The sequence below is a fragment of the Phoxinus phoxinus genome (assembly GCF_949152265.1).
Source record: "Phoxinus phoxinus genome assembly, chromosome: 2".
Classification (NCBI taxonomy): Eukaryota; Metazoa; Chordata; class Actinopteri; order Cypriniformes; family Leuciscidae; genus Phoxinus; species Phoxinus phoxinus.
The window spans coordinates 37,300,875-37,321,182 of record NC_136877.1 but is presented as its reverse complement, the minus strand read 5'-3'; the positions used below and the strand labels follow the sequence as shown (position 1 = coordinate 37,321,182).

The following is a 20,308-nucleotide window of genomic DNA, read 5'->3' as shown; positions in this document are numbered from 1 at the left end:
TATCATGTTATTATAACATGGACAATACAAATCCATTGTATGGATGGCTCTTTGCTCTTATAATGTTCATCTTTCATTTGGCAACATGATGACCTCTTTTCAGGACGGTGTTAATTGAAATGGACGTGGGTGGATCGTAACACAGCTCTCTACACAACAGGGTCAGGTGAGGTAACTTGGTGTTATTTATTTCGGTATGAAGGACTTTGGGATGTTGCAATTGTAATCTCTTTCAAAAGCATCCTCAACCTTGCTTGTAAATCAATTACGAGAACATGCTACTCTCGGTTCCTTTTGAATATTTATTGAAACCGCAAAATTAGAACCATTAAACAAGACCTCAGCATAATAAACACAGCTAATTGCATGCATGCATAAACAAATGTATGCGTGCTTTGCGCGCAAACATACACAGATGTGCTCGCACACTGTGATATTGTGAATAGTTCATTAAAGAAATAGAAAAAAAATAACATATCATGGGGGAATGTGCATCCAGGTCTAAATAGCCAAAATATGAAGTAATATAGTTATAATGTAGATCTAGCCACAGCACATTTTCCCTGAGGGTGTCTCTGTCATAGCTCTGCTGATCATATGCACAGGGACAGGACACTCCACACTCCCACATAGCGTGATTTAGGTCATCCCTACCTGAGTTGACAGCCATGAAGATAGAAACATACTGTACATCTAGTTGTCATCATCTAAACTCTTTTCTCCGTCAGCTATCACAAAAAAAACAAAAGTCTTGATTAGCGTGCACAAGTTTGGTTTGTACGTGACTATAACAAATGCTTTTGCGGTCAGCTATGAATTCAAGCCGGTTTTCCTCCACTCCAGACTAGCTGACAGCTTCTTAATGCTGCCACATTAAAGTGCTTTTGCAGCATGTGTGATGCAGCTTTAACTAGGTCCTGGGGGCATTGTTAGTTATCATTGCCTGCTGCAGGAGCGGACGGCCCGGGCCCCGGTGAAAGCAATTTCTGCTTTTCCTCCCAATCAGCCCACACTACATAAGAGAGGGAGCGGAGAACAAACGGGTCGTGCTTGCTCGCCACTCTCCGTAGCCCGATCTTATCCGGACCCCGCTGCTGAAGTCCGCATGGTATGCGTACTTCCATTCCCCCATAAGGCACGGGACAGGTCGCCTCAGGCCTCCGAGCTCACGCAGATATCCGTAAATTAGACTCTCAACGACCGCAGAAACGGCTTGTGCATCAGGGCATGAGCGCAGCATGCCAGTTAGAGAAAGCGTTGAGGTTTGTGTAGTCAGAAGGAATTGTGTGTGGCTGTGGATTCCAGAAACCAAAATTCCCCTTAAGTGACAAAGCATTGGTGCTACCTTCAGTATCAGATACATAATGAGTTCAACTGCGCTTCAAATGCTCACACTCCAGAGAATAGTCAGGGGAAAGGATTTGAACTCAGTATGGAATGAAAGAGACTTAATAAATGACACGGGCAGTGTAGCGTATTGTGCAATAATGAGAACTTTTTCAGTTTGATACATATCAGGTACTTTATGAAACCGGCGACTCCACTCTTATATCGCAGTGGCAGGGCATGGGGGGGTGATTGGAGTGGTTGTAGATTACGGCTTCTGAGAGTTTAGGACAGGGCTCTCTCTCTCCCGTGTTGTTCCAGGAGGCCTATCATTAATCTTATGTCAGATGTCAGATAGTGTTGGTACAAACACACATAGCTGCTGTCAGATGCCAGAGTTATGAGGCGGTGGAGGTATTACTCTAAGGGTGAAGCTTTTGGCCTGTTACACATTAAGGAGGAAATTTGGCGTGGTTTATTCAAAAATGGATCACAGCTGTACACCCTGGCGAGTGTTCATTTTTCAGATGGGGTCAGAGTCAGACCTTTTTAACAACTTGAGATCAGTTTTGTGGTCTTTTGACATAACAGGTGTGAAAGTGTAACATATGTAGGGTCACTGCAACTAGATCATTGATTTAACCTGTGGAGTATTTCTTTGATTTAGTAAAAAAAAAAAAAAGTCACTTTTTTATTGTATATATTTTTAAATTAATATAATTTTATAAAATCTAAATAAAAATATGATATTATATATAATATGTATATATTATTTAAAATATACATTAATTCATATAATATAAATATAAAAACAAATTAATCCAAGATAGAATGCAATGGAAATGTCGATTTATATATAAATAATTATAGACATGTATAATAATTACATAAATTCATGTATATAAAAACATATATAAATCAACATTTCCTTTCATTGCTGACTGTTTATTTTAAGTTGTTAGATTATCATCATATTAATTTTTTTTTTTAATAACGCAGAGTTGCTGTATTTGTAGAGTTGCATATTCATTATTTTTAAGGTTACATGACAGGCAGCCGCCTATATGTAGACAGTGAGTTGGTTCACTACAGTAGGTTCTGGAACAGAGCTACAGTGTCTGACTTACTCCAGAAATCTTTCTTTAGGAGTGTGTGACTCAAACAATACTTGTGAAGGGTGTTGGCATTTTCCTGCGAAGTGGTATTTTCAAATGTCTTTTCCCATTTCACACATCACAATAATCTTTTCCCTGGTTTCCTTTCACGTTTAACAGCCTTGTCTATGTCAGAGAAGCAATTGGTAAGAATCATCTTCTTGTCGGCTTGTGCACAAATTTTACACAATCACCCCACCGTAAAGTGTTATCTTGGGGAACCAATTAAACGCACTGTAACAACCATGCTGTTTGTGTTGGTGATTTTGATGTGAAATAATCTTTCCGGGTTCATACGGGCCACGGTTAAAGGTAGCGGAGGGTGATGATTAAGATAAACCATATTGTGGTGCATTGAGGTAAGTGACCTGCCACTTGGAGCAGATAAGGCTCCAATTAATCTGCGGTGAAATGTGCCAGGGTAAAATAAAGATAATTACTAAATCACCAGGCTACATAGCCTCGATAGATTCCCCCCCCCCCTGTATTATTGCTGTGAGGGAGGAGAAATTAAATGGATTATATCACAGCCCCTTTCAGATGGATTACAACTGCTTTTAAATAACAACAAGACAGCAAGTGCTATTTCATCAGTGCCTGGCAGTCCAAGAAGCCACGGACAGCCTCTGCGTGATTCAAATTGAACTCATTCTCTCTCGATTTAAATAAACCCTCGGATATGGACGTGCACGCAGACACAAGGTTGGCTGGAAGTATACGGGAGAAAAGGCTTTTAATCAATTTCAGGAAATGGCCAAACAATTAGATACTTGATTATCAAATGTGGAATTTTTGCTTATTTTTGTTATTCATAAAAAGGATTCAGGGACTGCACTGAGGGAATGATTAGAGAGCATTATTGGAACCGCTTTATTTCGGCAGACATGGGCCGGACTGTTGATAGCAGCAGAGAGATGGAGGTGGGGGAGTTGAAAGGATTATGAAAAACTAAATCATGTTTATTTACTGCATCTGAGGTTGGGGGGTTAAAAACAGTAAATTGTGGACGAGTAATCAAAGGCATGTGATGGCAGATTTCATGGCTAGTTATCTGCAGGTTCTCACCGTTCTTTCGCTCTGTGTGCCGGGAGATTGCAGAAAGAGCCGGCGTGCCAAGCGCCCAAGGCTTTGGGCCCTTCCTTTAAAGCCCTGCTGGCACGCAGCCCCCTATCGGAGCCAGAGCGCTGCGCTGTATGCACTCATTATGGCCTCCATTAGAGTAAACATTTCAACAGACCCCTCATACAAACACATCACCCCCACCCTCCTGACACTGGCTTTTATACTCTTACTGCCAGTCTGCTTCTAAGCCGCCATGGAAAGATGAGAAATGGGCCCACTCTTCATTTTATTTATTTATTCATTTATGTATTTAGAAGAGTATTTTTCAGCCAGAGCATTTCTGATGTTTTACGTAAAGAGCTTTTACATGTCACAGCTCTGGCTTGAGTGCTGTTATCTAGGTTGCCATGGCAGAGTGCTAACAAAGAGGATAGAAGAGATGCCTGCATGTTCATTAGCTGCTCCTGCTGATTCCTGCCCGGCCAGAGGTCATATGAAACACTTTTACAGTCAAGGTTTCACAGTAACAGAATATATATTATTTTATTGCCCTAATAGAAACAGGTTCTTTTTTTAATTTAGGAAGATGGGTGTAGCACAATGCACATCTTGTCTGATTACTAGTAAAGAGTTCTCCAGAAAATTTGAAGGAATTGTTCACCTGAAAATGAACTCTGTCATTATTTACTCATGCCATTTCAAACTGTGGAAGTAAAAAATGCAAGCCACAAATTAAGTTCATTCTTATGACATTCATTTGTGGACACATTTTGTTAATGAATTCCCTCATTTTAGTCAAATGGTGGCCATGTTGATGTTAATTTGTTCCCTCGTTTTCACTCCCTTGTTTTAATTTAGCTAAGTCCTTAACACAGTTTAACTAAAATGAGGGGATTAATTAAGGAGTCATAAGAACAAATTCTTAATTTGTGGCCACAATATCCTTTCCCCAACATAGTGTAAGGGATCCACTGGAGGCAGTAGTAGAGAACCCAAGTGCAGTATTTATTCACACATAACAAGATCCAAGATTAAACATAAAGGCATGGCATGGCATGGCATGGCATGGCACAAAACCGTGGACATAAACATGAACATGATCCTTACCAAGAGTGGTTACAGGGAAACAATACTTGACAAATACACATGGAAACATGTGGGCTTAAATACACAGACTAATGACAAGACAAGGGACACATGTGAACAATGAAATAATGAACCAATGACAACATGACACATCAGACAAGGGAACACATGGCAGGATCACATGACTAACAGTGGATCACATGACAGACATGAAGCATGACATGAGACATAAACCAAAAGCAAGTCATGACGCATATCGAGCCCGGTCTCACCCCAAAACGTCATATACTGACGGGTCTTGACCATACGTCAACATACGACGAAAAGGGTACCCCTATAACGTCAATATGAGACGCAGACATAAGCGCACCAGCAGCGCCTCCTAGCGGTACCCTAAAGCATACCTAAACCCAACCATACCCGAATCGTCACACATGGACGTTAAAGGGTACCCTTTTCGTCGTATGTTGCCGTATGGTCAAGACCCGTCAGTATGTGACGTTTTGGGGTGAGACTGTGTTAGCATATCATGTATGGGGCTCCTTTGAAAGTCTGTGTGAGATATTGGCTGGAGAAAAAAAAGTTACCTTTTGCCCTAACTCTTCTTGGCACAAATTAATGAGAGATATGGCCGTGACACACCAAGCCGACATCAAAGAACTAGCGGCAACGAAAGCCTATTGTGTTTCCGCCTTGTGTCAGCTGCGTCTGGGCCAAAATGCTGAGCTTGAGCACAATGCAAAGACTGCCAACTAGCACGTGTTCTGCGCCTGCATGTAAGACATAACTGTCTATATCAGCAGGTATCAATAGTCTATATTCGTCAATCAAAAAGAGAAACCAAACCAGGACTGCAGACACAAACAGTATACAAAGCAGCGCTTCCTTACCATTGAATATCAGTTATGTTGACAAATTTCTTCATTCTATGTGGCTCATGTTGTTATGAAAAATATGTGCGTATTGTAATGGTCAGGTAAGAACAGCCTTCTGTCATTGCTGTCTTTATTTTTATTTTTTACTTTTTGATTTGACTTTTATTCTTGTTCGCTATACTAAACAGCCAATCAGTAAACTTTCTCACCGACAGCGATTCAACATGCGGAATCGGGCAAACTCCCATCGACGTGAGCTCGACTATAGCTAACATGTGAAAGATCGCCCAACAGATGTTCACTGAAAATCGTCAATGTGGATGAATCATTCTTCTGAGTCAGATATTTTCAATGAACCAGATGATCCAGTTCACCAAACCTGTCTGAATGATTCGTTCATAAATCAGACGGATCCAGTTGTTGAGTTCAGCTCACTGACCGTTCGCAATGGTTAACACAGCACTGGAAGGGAAGATGGTTGGCGAAAATGATCATCATAAATTCTGCACAAGTAGTATTGTCCAGTTTTATGATTCTTTTATTTTTGAAGAGACACAGTTTCGACCCAGTTCTTATTTACAGTCATTATAAGAGTGGACATGATTTTATTCAAAGATTCACCTTTTATGTTCCATGGGAAGAGAGAAGGTCAGATTTGGTATGGCAGGAGGGTGAGTAAATGATTTTGGCCGTGTCCTCATCAGGGTTCAAACATGAGTGAAAATATCTTAACAAAAATGCTTGGCAGAAGATTTATTGGAGCTCTAGGCAGAGATCTTAAACGATATAACCCAGAGATGTAGAGAACTGTCTGTTCTCTAATTATGACAAGGAAAACATTTCCTTCAGATATTCCCAATTTATGAAAATGAAAACCTTTTACTGAAAAAGGCGAGGGAGAAGGCGTTCCTTTGATCTCACTGATGCATGCGTCACTCTGTTACTCTGTTCTGTTGCTTCTTCAAATACTAAAATACACACATTTATGTGACAGTAAGGTATTAGCATCCATGCAAACAGGTGCCCCAGGCTTTCCCCTTAGCGATGGTAAGCCCAGCGACTTCTGTCAATGTAAACATCTCACTGACCAAATGCACAACTTGGGAAATGGCTAGAGGTGTACGGCCCAGCCTGTAATGATCATCTGTCTCCTGTTTGGCTCACACACCCTCACATACTTTCTCTCACACACACACAAACTTGCAAAGATAGGGAGAGACAGACTTTTTTTCCCCTTTCTCACGATGAGCTCTCAATGTTACAAGACCCCCTTGCCTTTCCCTCTCGTCAGTCAGACACTCGCTGTCAGCGAAACACATGTAGAGCTAACGAGCATCTGTGTAACTCGGGTCGGCCACTCATCCCGCCCAAGGCATGCCACAAGACAAGCCAGTGAGCAAGGAGGATGCAAAAGCCACATGACACTTGCTTTTGTGTATCATATCATTTTTCAATCATCTGCATTTCATTTATCTCTCAGACACGGAGCTGCGAGCCAGCATGGCAGGCCAGCTCGCTTAGTTATGAAGGGAGGAGAGAGAGAGACACACAGGCTGATGAAACACTGTGATTTGTGCTTTTCTGACAGAGATGGCTTACAACATGCAATGCTGTGCGTTGGCCTTATTGTGTGAGGACAGAAAGGGAGATGAATACAAGTTGAGTAGGGGGTGGATGTCCATTGTTGTTGTTTTCATGGTGTTTCGTATTGGGTTAAGTTTCATCTACACCACTGAAGACACTTACATCATATTGTTTTGAGGCTTTTTCTTTTGTCATTCCTGTTATGCAGTACGTTTTGAGCTCTGCAACTCTGTTTAATGAATGTGCATATGCATGTATGTCATTTGAATAATTATTTTAATAAAAAAAAAAGGCACTTGAACTTTATTTATTATTATTTGATTATTTACACAATGGCAAGGATGAAAATAAAGAGTAAAGAAAACAAGTTTCCAAAAATAAATAAATGCCTGGAATATATATATATATATTTTAATAAATTGCCATACAGCAGTATTGAAATGATTCAAAATTCACACCATGTTCAATTAATTATTTTATTGCGATAAAAGAAAACAAACTAATATGATTTTCAGCTTTAAATATTGCACGTTTAATATTTTATCAGATATTAAGACATACAGTATATGATTGGATAAGAAAATTTATTGAATGACCCTTTTAGTGTGATACAAGAAATATTCCTTTTCCAGAGAAAGAAGTAAACAAGCTTGGATTCAACCAGTTCTTGTGTAGAACAATGTTTCCGTCCCCATAAATATTTCAGGGGAGTTCTTTATGTTTTGACTCGGCTAATGTTTTTTTGTTTTGTGGTTAATGCAGCATAAACTCCAACTGTTTATGGTCTGAAGTTGCCTCATATTTAAAGCGAACCTAATAATGGACATTGGTTGTAATATATCCCGTGATCCTGCATTATTGATATCCTCTTTCAGTCAGACTGCCCTATTGAGAGGCTAAATGCAATACTTCTGTTGTCATAGAATATTTACCATCAGCTCTGTCTGTATTGATTCCTTTTATTTTTTAAATAAATAACTAGAAATGCTCTAAATTTTTAATGCACCAATCAGCTTGTGAGAGAGAGAAAGAAGGGGAAATTAAAAGGCCGTTTGTAGTGAGGGTGTGAACGGATCGGGAGGGTGCTGCGGGGGCGTTTGAAACTAACATTTGTCGGAGATGAGGTGAAATTGGATAATTTACTGCTTGGATGCAGAAGAGCGATGTTCCCCTTCTGCAAATTTACAAGTAAAGTACCTAATAATGCCAGGCAATTAGAAGCTGACTTCTGCTCGAAAACAGGGGCTGGAGTTGCCAGGACGGATTAGGGGGCATTATCCAACCAATGCAGAAAGAGAGAGAGATGGAGCAAAAAGGGAATGAGAGAACCGTTGTTGAAAGGTGGCATTACACAAGCTACAAGGACAATGCCTTTAAATGCCACACTTCAACAGCAAGAAGGGATTTGCCTCTAATTAATTTCCAAAGATTTCTCCCTCTGCGGAAGACCGTTGGCGGGAGAAGCGCATACAGGAACTCTTCTGTCGTGAACAAATGCTCAACGTCGTTAAAAAAATCAAGTGCCATCTTTTTTTGAGCCAAACTTACTTGGATCACTACTTCCATCTGCACAAGAAATTACTACATTATTGGAAATCCTTCTCTAGGCGCTCTAAACATACCACCTGCTCATGACCTACATCACCAGATAGGAGGATTATAAGAAATGTTTCTCAAGGACACATTCTGAGGAGTGCATTTCATTTATCATATTTAAACCCACTGGTGAATTTCAACGTTTTTAGCTGTTTACTCATGCATGTATTCACACCCAGTTTTAAGATGATAAAAAGTTGAAGGGTTTGTCAGACTTATTCAAACATGTGGTTTCACACGCACTGAAAAACATTGTTATACTTTATTTTAATAATTCTGTCTTTCTATCTGTTTGTCACTTTCTTCACGGTTAACTAGGGTTGGGAACCCAGTCAACCCCAAATTACCAGAAACAAATTGATTGTATGACATTCGTTTTTTTATGTTTCTCACAGGTGCGTTTTTTTGCTGATGCAGAGGGAACTGGAAATGTTCGCTGCACAATGCAACCAGTGAAGTCTGATTCTCAAAGGCTGAAGCTGAAATCGCCCACTAAACCCTCAAACACTACTACCTACCTTGAAGGAGTGAATGAAAACGAGTGAGCGAATTTGGAAAGCCATTGAGCGTACATCAGCTGTAGACTCAGTATTGCAGTGCAATGTGGGATTGAATGAGTGCACTCAGTTACATCCACTATGGTTTTGGACACCACTACAAATTGCTGTCCCTTCAATAAATGCCCTGTTTAAGGGTATATATAGGGGGTGATTTCAGATTCAGCTAAAGAATTGCTTTTTTGAGTCCTTTTCTTTTTTACTGAATCACACATACAGCGTGAGCGTTGAAGTCCGATTCCCGAATGAAAGGCTCGACTAGTTCCCAAACTAATAACTCTTAACAGCCGGTTCCTTTTTAGTGAATCAAGAACATGCGAGTATGCGAACACAAAATCGCATACTCTCTTGAGTAGGTACTTGTTTTGAATAATTTACTCGCCCTCAAGTCATCATAGTGAATCATAAAGATGTTTGAGTCAATTGGAGCAGTTTCTCAATTAATCGGACTAAACTTCAAGTCTTTGAAGAGCTCGTATGCTACTTTATATTGTCAGCAGAAAAATGTAACAGTACTCGTAATTTTCTGCCTGGACATTATCCGTTAAAGGGATAGTTCAACTAAAAATGTTAATTAGCCCATGAATTACTCGCCCTCAAGTCATCCTATGTGTATATGACATTCTTATTTCAGACTATTACAATCAAAATTATATTAAAACATGTCCTGGCTCTTCCAAGCTTTACAATGGCAGTGAAGTCCTTCAAAGTGCATCCATCCATGATTAAAGTGCTCGACACGGCTCCGGGGGGTTAATAAAGGCCTTCTGAAGTGAAGTGATGTGTTCATGTAAGAAAAATATCCATATTTAAAACTTTATCGACTAAAATAACTAGCTTCCGGCAGACGGACTATGCAAGTCGACTTACGCCAAAAGAGTAACACTTGACGATGTAGGAGTTGTGCAAGCTTTATAAAGCTTGGAAGAGCCAGGACATTTCTTAATATGACTCCGATTGTATTCGTCTGAAAGAAGAATGTCATATACACCTAAGACTTGAGGGTGAGTAAATCATGGACTACTTTTCATTTTTGGGTGAACTGTCCCTCTAAGTTTACATGCATTTACTTTAACTTTAAAACACGCAATGCGTAATTCAAAATACAGGTAAAACTGCTGTGAAAAATGAAATATGCCCTATTTTTATGAATTTACAAAAATGTACTTAAGGCCTGTGAGTGTAGTTGCTGACTGGTTGTTCATATCGCAATTTTTGTCTGGTATTTTGTAAAAATAATAGAATTAACTAAATGTTACCTAATTTTTTGGTTCTTTGTTGTTTTGAATTTACTACAGAATTGCATTTCTGTTTCCCAAATATTCCTCAAATTCGAAGGAATCACTTGGATTTGACCCGATGTTAAGGAATTGTTAAGAGGAATCAAAAATGAAATTGTAAAATTCCATATGATTCTCTTCTCTGCTCTTAAGCACACGCCCATATCCTCTGTCTACACACACACACACACACACACACACGCATCGCACACACTACCCTCCTGGCAGTTTATCTGAGTGCCATCTGATGGGTTGTTTTAATGGAGAGGAGGACTGTGGTTCTGGATGACAGCTTTTAATTACACACACACACGCACACGCAGACACACACATGCACGGTCTAGTCGCACAAGAATGTCCGGGTTCAGTTCTCCCATCAGCCAATAGAGAGGCAGATAAAGCCACAAAGATAAAAGGAGCACAACATGATTATGTTCTTGACAATTGTGAACGGGCAGCACTGATGTGGCACAGACCAAACTACCAAAAACACGCACAAATACAAAGACCTGCTCTCTGTGGAGCCACTATAAATGTTCTCCACATTACAGACTTTCTTGCTCCGTCTAGTTTACTCTAAATACTCATCTCACGAAAAAAGAGGTTGGAAAGCAAACAGAAATTAATTAGTCCCAGTACGTTACTGTACACATTTAACCGTGTTAAATGTGAGAAAATGAGACACGAGAGGCCTTAACTTAGGAGAAACCAACACCACGAGTGAGAAAGAGTTGAAGATCACAGGAGGTGTTAAAAAAAAAAAGAATTCAATGATAATATGGCAGCTAATGTGAAGAGAGGTTGGACCAGCAACTTCTGAGCCTCGACTGTTTTTTAATTAACATTCATTTGGCCTCTAATAATGAGCAAAGAGTGATTATCAGCCTGATGGCTTATATTATAAATTGACCCCTTGATTTTTCCCAAAGCAAATGTTGTCTCCACAACCCGAGTCTGGTTTATCATTGAATAATGTTGGCCATGAAAGGATACTTTTTTTGCCAACAGAATAAATTATTTGATTAATCATAGTGGCTTTGCACAAGCTCGGTCTGGTCCGATTTCCAGCATGACGCATTACCTAAATGTTTTGTGTGCCAGTAGGGTTTTAAATGGGCCAACTTTGAAATTAATCAGCTAGCTCTTTTTGCAATGCTACATTTTTAACAAATACGTTTCAGACTTACCACACACGTGCAACACTTTTATCAAACTTCAAGTACTTGTACTTTTCTTAGCGCTTCTTTACAGCACTCTGGCTTTGTACGGGTTTTCCGGTATCAACATACTGTGACCATGTCTTGTCATAAAGGGTTCCATGTGCACTCTCTGATCGTTAAACCATTGAATTAACTTTCCTACAACGACGCATACCACTGACTCTGTGGGAATGTACAGCCCTACGCATCAGAAATAAACAGAGATGCAGCCAAAGTCATTGGCAGAGCCTCTCCCGCCGTCTGCGGAGCATGGAGTGTATCTCCAGCGCCGGCTCTTTTCTCGTTATTCCGCAGTCGCAGCCTGGTGCTCTGCAGATACATTGAGGTCTGCGTGGCTGAATCGCTAGAGCTAGAGCAGTGTGAACAGTAACACCCAGGACAAATTACACAGTGCGGGGAACAGGCCCTCTCTGCCGCTGAGCCATGGTGGCATCACAGGGGCGGAAAATGACAATTCCCTGAAAAGGTCACACAAGACACTCGTGCCCACCGATTCAAGCTTACAGCCAATCTGACAATCTTAATTCAAATCATGACATCCCTTCGCCCACAAAAAAAATAAAAAAATAATAAAAAAATTCATCCCCTGTGTCAAAATGGCAGGTTGACCTTCAGTATTTCAGCACTTTCACTGACTTGTAACCTAATGCTAATCAAAAAGAGTCATTAGCACTTGCACATTCTCCCAATGTGCCTATATTTATATAGTGATTGATTTTTATGAGATCACCGACAGGTTTTATGCTAATTCTGGTGGACAGAAATTGACATCTCTCATTGTTGATACAATGACATTTGCTAATGGCTAAGAGCGTGAGGAGTGCTAATGCATTGCAGATACTTTTTTTTATTTTTGCATGCACAATATTTAAGCACAAAAGATCTAATTGTATGAAATGGAGAGAATAATATGCCCTGGTGCACATAGAATTGCCATAAAACCTGCAAATTTCACATTATATTGCATCTAAAGTTTCTGGCCATTGTAGCATGAAGAGACGATCACCAAATAATGGTGTAATAAAGTGAGGCTCCTGCAGGAGATAATAGGCTTTCCTCTGAATAACGTCTGTGCAGCCACTGTGTGGTGCTACTCTGTGCTACAGCCCGCGACACCAAGGCATGCTGATACCTGAGCCAGGAGCGTGTGTGTATGTGTGTATGTGTGTATTCTGACAGAAGGACAGAGAAACGCTTGCTTATACAGGCAATTGCTCCTCCAGCCTGTATCTGGTATGATCCACGTCTCTGCAATGAGTCACAGATCCCAATGAAATCCAAATTTAGTGATACTGGCCTTGTTTGTGCCCCAGACTGTCGCCCTGGGGAGGTTTTGGTGGGAGAGATATAGTACTCACTCTCTTTTCACAACACAGCTCGGTGCCCAGATTAATTGGGAAGATAGGCATATGCGCTCGCTCATCAGTCAGATTGTGTGAACGGGCTGCAGTTGGTATGGAAGATGCTTTGAGAGAGGTGATCACGGCTTTGGTAAATGAAGACGTGCTGAACGAGTTCTTGTTGTAGCATAATGACTTCTGTTCCCTCTATAAACTCACATCATGTATCTCCTTTCGTCACCTCACCTTCTCATTACTCCCCCTGAGAGTGTCATTCCATCACTTCTTTATCTCAGGTGTTGTCAAACTTTGACCCCAAAATATGATGATGTACAACGATGGCATATTATAAAGACAACATGTTATTTTGTAAAATTAAGTAATTGCCCATTTATTTTGTAAAGATAGTATAACTGTAGAATTGCATACAAATGAATAAAATATAAATAAATATAAAAAAGAGAAAGCTGAGTCAAGTCAAGTAACTGTGGGGAACTAGTTTTGGGTTGGTACAGTCAACAGAGGGAACGAACCAAAGGGATTATTGGCTGTTTTTGGAACCTTCAGACACCAGCAGAGCGTTGCCTGTTCATAAAGCCTTACCTCAGGTACTCCAAAATCATTTCTCCTCAAGCTCCCCAAAAGTCTTCCTCTGAGGCCTTCTTGCATTCAATTCAGTGACACACACACAAACATTCACATTTACTCACACCAAACGCGCTTTCAAGTCATGCACACAGAGTGAGCGCTTTTGCTTTGTTCCTTGTAATGTGACGATATGTGCATGAGTGTTACTAAATGTGATATCTTTGGCTATATTTTTGCAATGATATTTTGTTGAGAAACTTATTAATGGACTATTGAGTGATACGAGTACACCACACGGGCTACATCAAAGGCTTTGTTGATTTGTTTATTGTACCAAACCTTTGTTGTGTGAAAATTGTGTTTGTTTTGATTTTGATTGATTAAAAAATAATTGTATTCCTTAAACTCGTTAAAATAAAATAATTGTGAATAATCACAATCAATTATCTCATGGTTTCCGATAAGTTTTTATAACAATATTTTATTCAGTAAATATTTCAAATATTTATATCATTTTTAATTAAGCATGATATTGATGTTCATTTTATTCAACCTTAAAAATAGCAAAGTCGAGAGAAACTGTACATTCAAGTACATGTAGGTGTTAAAAAGCATTAGCAATATGAAAATATTGGCTATGTCATATGTTGTATGTCATTTTAAAATCTTGTCATGTGTCTTTTTGGTGCTGTCTGGTCAGACAGTTTCTTGTATCCTTGTTCAGTTCAAGTTTTTTGCACTCAGGTTCTCCGTTACTGTTCTCTTCTTTCTCACTCCAGGCCTCCACTGAGTTCAACATCATGCTCTCTCCACACCTTCAGCCAGAGGTTTAAACTCGTCAGCTCCCGAAGGTCACCTGTGCTCTCAAGGCTGTTTAGGAAGGTCAGCCAGTAATGAGCTGCAACTACTTTATTTGCCACGCGGAAGCTTGGAGGGATTAATTGTCCCCGCTCTGTCTCATCCGCCATCAGAGGCCCCTTTGTCAAAATGATCCATGGCTCTCGTCCCTCAGGCCCCCACTTCCATTATTAAGGTGCTCTCCGATCGATCTGACCATTTTTAACATTGTGCCCTGTAACTTTTATCAATCCTTATTATCTAATGACCAATACGGCTCCTATCTGCAACAGTCAAGAAGCTTATGCATTTTTAATTGGACCTGATTGTTGCACTAACAGCTGAATATGCAGATGGCCTCCTCCTCCCGGGCGTGGACCAATAGTAAGTGAAAGTTCTAAATTAAAAGACCCAAGAAATCAATAGAGGGGGTGTTTGTGTGAGCGAGAAGACATTCTGTTCCAAGCAGGATACTGCTTCTTTCTGTAGCGAAAATGTCTGCATATGCACCAGGAATGACCCCTGAGGAAACTATCTAAATCAAACACTTAAGGGGTTTAAAAGTTAAGTTTTTTTTTTAAGACTGCATCAGACTGTTGTCCGACTGCAGCTTTTTCAAGAGCAAGAACGATGCAGAGCCACGCTGTCAGAAAATATTTTATGGGCAAACAGCACGCAAAGCGCTAATTTAAAGCTTGAATCCCTCTCATCGTGACACAACAAAGAGGGAGGTTGACAAACAGCTGGCAAGTGGGCAATTACTAGTGACAGAAAACATTTTGAAGCTGCATTAGGCAAATTCATTTGACAGTTGCTCAATACGATTCTATAACATGACTGGATTATATGCTGAAAGCTCCAGCAGATGCTGCAAAGTGCATGAAAGTATTTTTAATAATGCATCTTTGAATCGCACCGAATGGAATTGGCGGAAGAGGCAGTGTGATCAGAGCGCCTCAGGATTTGAGCTATCATCAGGACAATTGCAGAAATGACTAGTTCCTTTGTAACAATAGGTCATTTTCTTAAATCAGAAACTTCTTGTAACTATTAAATGGGGAAAAGCATTAGAAAAGAATTAGAGAAAATGTTCTACTCTGCATTACAGATTTCAGCTTAATTCTCCTCTGTATTAATCCTCTTCTTAAGTTTATGGTCATCATGTTTTTTTTTTAGGGTGCACTAGTGGTTCGGTCTCACTTGATATAGTCTAGATAAAACATATTTTTAACTACTTATTCGTTTCTGTAAATGTGTTATATGTGTTGGTTCAGTGGTATCATTTTCGTTAAATGTACAAGGGGGTATGGGATCAGTTCCCGAAAAAACTGTGTCTGCTGAATTTGACAGCCAGTGGTTTTCATGCTAAATAAATAAATAGAATTGCCATTAAACATTCAGCTGACTAAAAGAATTGGAGGAGATACATGATGGGGCACAGTTTAAATGAGCATGACACTTCTGTCTATGTTCTCTCATTTTGTAAGACTTGCATGAATGCATGAGATACAGATTTAAAGGAGGCAATGAAATCATACAGTGCTGACAGTTCACATACAGTGTAGAACTCAGTGAGAGTTACTCAACTAAATTACCTGAGCGCTTTCTCTCTCTCTCCCTCTTTCCCTCTCTCTCTTTCCCTCTTTCTCACTTTCACATACACAGAAGCTGAAAATGAGGCTAATTTGTGAAGGGATCCAAGGCAGTATTGGCCGGCAACACATTTCTAATTATCACTGCAGCTCTAGAGTGATTACTCACTCAGTCTCTTTCGGTGGCCTGCTGAAGTGTGTGTGGCTGAAAAATAGATGAGATCTTTGTCACTCAAATCACTATATGTTTTTAAGTGCTTTGGATGGGTCCATCATGCATTATGGAGCACAGTGGAGGGACTAAGGGAGCATTAACTAGTTTCTCGGCTTCCCCGTTGCTTTTATGACTCTTTAAGTGTCTCTGGTATTGTGGACAGAATGATATATGCGTGGCATTGGCTGTTTTAATATAGATTTATGTTTAATGTAAAGTTTAGACCTAATTAATCTGAGCAATATCACATGCTTAAAGATTCATTCCACGCTAGCTGAGGCAGCTAATACCACCCATCTGTGGTGCTGAGGAGGAGCTTTCGCTGGAGTTTAACAGATTAGGTTTGTCATCTTCAGTTTGATATTAGCTGCTGTTTTCTTTAGAATGCAGATGTACAGTCCTTGTGTAAAGGCAAAGAGATCAGATTAAAAGAGTAGTATTGTGCCACAGCACACTGGCCTATAAGCTAAAGCGCTAATAATAGAAGCCGTTTTCACAAAAAAGGGCATGTAATTCCGGAAGGCAAGACTTGACTTTGCAGCGAATGACCAAACTTTAATCCTTGAATATTGTGATAGTTATTTTACCATTTTACTATTGGAAATACGTACTAAGACTTGATCTGGTGCTTGAGATTTCCACAGCCATAGTAATTGTCTCCAAATATGAGAACACATCATACGTGTAGTGACCGTAAATGAATGTGTTAAGAGGATTGTAATCATGTGCCAACAGTTTCTAGTTTCCATCACGAGCAAAAGCCTTATCGCAAAGTATAGCCTGTATTTCGAGCCAAAAGTTGTAATTCCTTCAGTGTTAATTTAAAAGCATTGTTAACGGTCCTGACTTTAAGTGTTGTCCGGGATTAGTGTCCAAACACCCAGTAGACCCTCATTACGTGTTTTTTGTGAGCATGTGTGTGTAGTGTATTTGATTTCCCTTATGGGCTCTAACAGAGGCTCCGGTACAGTTAGAGAAACTTGGCAGGTTCCTATCTGCTCAGGGTCATTCATTATTGAAGGCTTGATGGGGAATAAGTCAGACTTCATGGGCAATGAGAGCACAGACCTGTGCCTGAAGCTTGTGGAGTTGTTCTAACAGTCAGACAGGTGAGTTAGCAGAGAAGCTGCAGCATTGCAATTGGACGCATACTTTCTGTAGCACTCAGGGCTTTTCTCACATAAAGTGATAGTGCACCCAAAAATGTACATTCTATCATCATTTATGTCATTTCAAACCTGCATGATTCGCCTATTTCTTCTGCAGAACACAAAAGAAGATGTTTTGAAAAAAATATCAAAGTGTTATTTTTTTGTATGTTCGTTTTCTTTCGTTTTTTGGTCCATAAGAAAAGATAGTGGGGTTGGACCGATCTTTTGGCTTATATATTCCCAATTGTACCATACAGTTTGTCCTTGACTTTTCAGGGCATGAATGTAAGAAGAAGAAAAAAACTCTCTCCCCTTCACTCAAATTTACGTGTTCTGAAAATGTTTCTGAAATCTTAAAATTAAGATTTTTAGGATTTAACTGCTGCATGAATATTTAATGAAGCAAGCAATGTTCAGTTCATGATTGTTTGGATGTTGCTTATCAATTGGCATTACATTTTAATGGGCCATTCACACAATACTTTTTTGCGTTTAAACACGTCAAAATCAAAATTCCTAGTGAGAAACGTTTCTTTAGTACAGGGTTAGTTAACCCAAAAATCTTCTTTTGCGTTCCACAGAGGAAATAGTCACGCAGGTTTGGAATGACATGAGGGCGAGTAAAAGATGACAGAATTTGTATTTACTGGTGAATTATGCCTTTAAAATCAGGGTTCAAAAAACGAAAACCCGAGTTTGACTGCAGTGTGAAAAGCCCAAGAGGGACTGGATCTGGAAAGAGAAATTGTAGGCTCTAACATGGTAGGAAACCATGGCTTTGAGTGATGGGTAATTAAAACAGGTCATGTCTACCTCATTAACAGCGCTTTTCAACCTATGATTCATACTGGAGGTTTTCAGCTGATAAGGATATCCGAAGTGGCCACAAACCTGTAGTTTTACCTCAACCATCCACTTTCCTAATGACTATTTAACATTATAACATCAAATAGGACTGTGTACATGAGGGACTTTGGATTTGTTAGATAAATTCTTCCCTGTGTCATTTAGCCAAGTCCTGTCAGTGTCAGCCTGTCACTCACCGCCAGATCTGACTCATCGGTGAGACTGTTGTGACAGCAGCTGTCTTACGTGGTCTTCCATCTCTTTGCCTTCTAAGCCCACATTGGGTCCAAACGTCAAGATTCTGTTAAGGGTGCCTTCATCAGACATCAGAATCATTGGCGCTCTCCTTCTAGTTCCCTTTCTCCTCCCCCGCAGACGCACCTCGGGTTGGCGGAAGCCTCCATCATTTCCTTTGTAGTGCACATCTGTTCAGCATTAAGTGACACAGCTGATTAGCCTCAGTCAAGTCTTAATAAGACAAGCTCAGCTCCTCGCCAAACCGAAATCAGTGCTCTCGGGCTCGTCCCCAAGCCACATCCCATCACGAAAGTCCTGACTCAGATTAATACATCATCCAGGTTCCATATTCTGGAAGTCTCATTACTAGGAATGAATGTTACGTCGCCTTGTCACCTGAGCGGCAGAGTGAATTTGTTTTATTGTTGTTATTGTTTGTTTTTTCTCTGTGTGTCGGCTTCGGCAGTTTTGTAGGTAATGATAATGTGTTTATGACATCTTCCCCTCTAGGTGTGTCAGAGGCGATTCGCCGACTCTCGTTTGCTCTCGAGTCGCTGCGTGACTTCTGTATAGTCTGATTGGACTGACACGGAGGCTTCACACCAGAAATGGCTCACAGTCTATTTGAAATATACGCCAAGGCACCACAAGCATTTGTTATCCACAATCTCTCCAGCTCAAATGCGTATATGGGTTGTCTGTTCAAATACATCGTGCATTATGAATATAGTCAGACACAAATAGCATGTTTTTGGTACACTGCTGTTATTATTCCCCTCCACTACAGCTATGGCCACATTTGCCTAATTGCACCAGGTGTTCATGTGTATGTGTGCAGGGAGAACAAAGCCGAACAGGCAGCGCTACGCGCCTGTGTTTCTAAGTTTGACCGTGAATGCTGAAGCGTGTGGGTGTACGCTCACTCTCGACTCTCTTTCTCATCGTAGGGGTCGAACTTATTTCCACTATCTGCCATTGTCTCCGTGCTGCCCCCCTCCACGTCGATGCCCCAACTTTGTGATCTGTGTGTCCCAGCCCACCTGTTCAGTGCTCATTACTGTCAGCAGCATGGTTAATAAATATCCAGGTGGAGAGATCTTCCCATCGGCCCTGCTTCATCTCCATAAGTCTCCCTCTACACACACACACACACACCATGAACGAGCCTGACAGCGTTCATGATTACACTGTAAGTACGGCCGTTTTTCACCCCATGCCTAAACACTGACACTGCACTCCATCTTGCGCACACACAGGAAAGTACTGAACTTACAAAGGCCAGGAATTTGTAAAGTGAGTTTGAGTTTGAAAGCTAATGTGTAAATGCCAGCTTTTTTGGCCTAATGTTTTAGTGTGCAGGTAGGAGGCAAGTTGCATTGAGCGGATACAATTTTTTCATCCTTGGTTGAAGAATTTTTCATTCACCATCCCAAATGTTTTAAAACTTTATGAACTCCACAAAACTTCTTTTCCCTTCTATCTTGTCAATGTTTCCAAACATAATAGACTACTAGCAGAATGTTAGGCTTTTACTCAAATGATTGTGGATTAAAGTTGTCAATTGCTTTCAACTGTTTTGTCAACCTAATACAGTACCAAAAGTGTTTATTGTACAAAAGTCTACAAAAATGTCCTTAAAGGCCCACTGAAGTGCCTTGGAACGCGCAGCTTTGTGTGATGCGTTGACGTAATTTCTACTGAAACAGGAAGCTAAGGCGGGACATATTGACTGGCTCCTCTCCCTTTTCAAATAGCCAATAGCG

General features: G+C 40.3%; 1 long non-coding RNA gene across 1 annotated transcript in view; it reads left to right on the top strand.

The window, feature by feature from the left end:
• Positions 1-15,912, top strand: part of LOC306988470 — a 148,961-nt gene extending 133,049 nt beyond the window's left edge. The window contains exon 3 of the long non-coding RNA XR_013795409.1: positions 14,448-15,912. This is a non-coding gene — a long non-coding RNA (uncharacterized lncRNA). The remainder of the gene's footprint in view (positions 1-14,447) is intronic.
• The last annotated feature ends 4,396 nt before the right edge of the window (positions 15,913-20,308 follow it).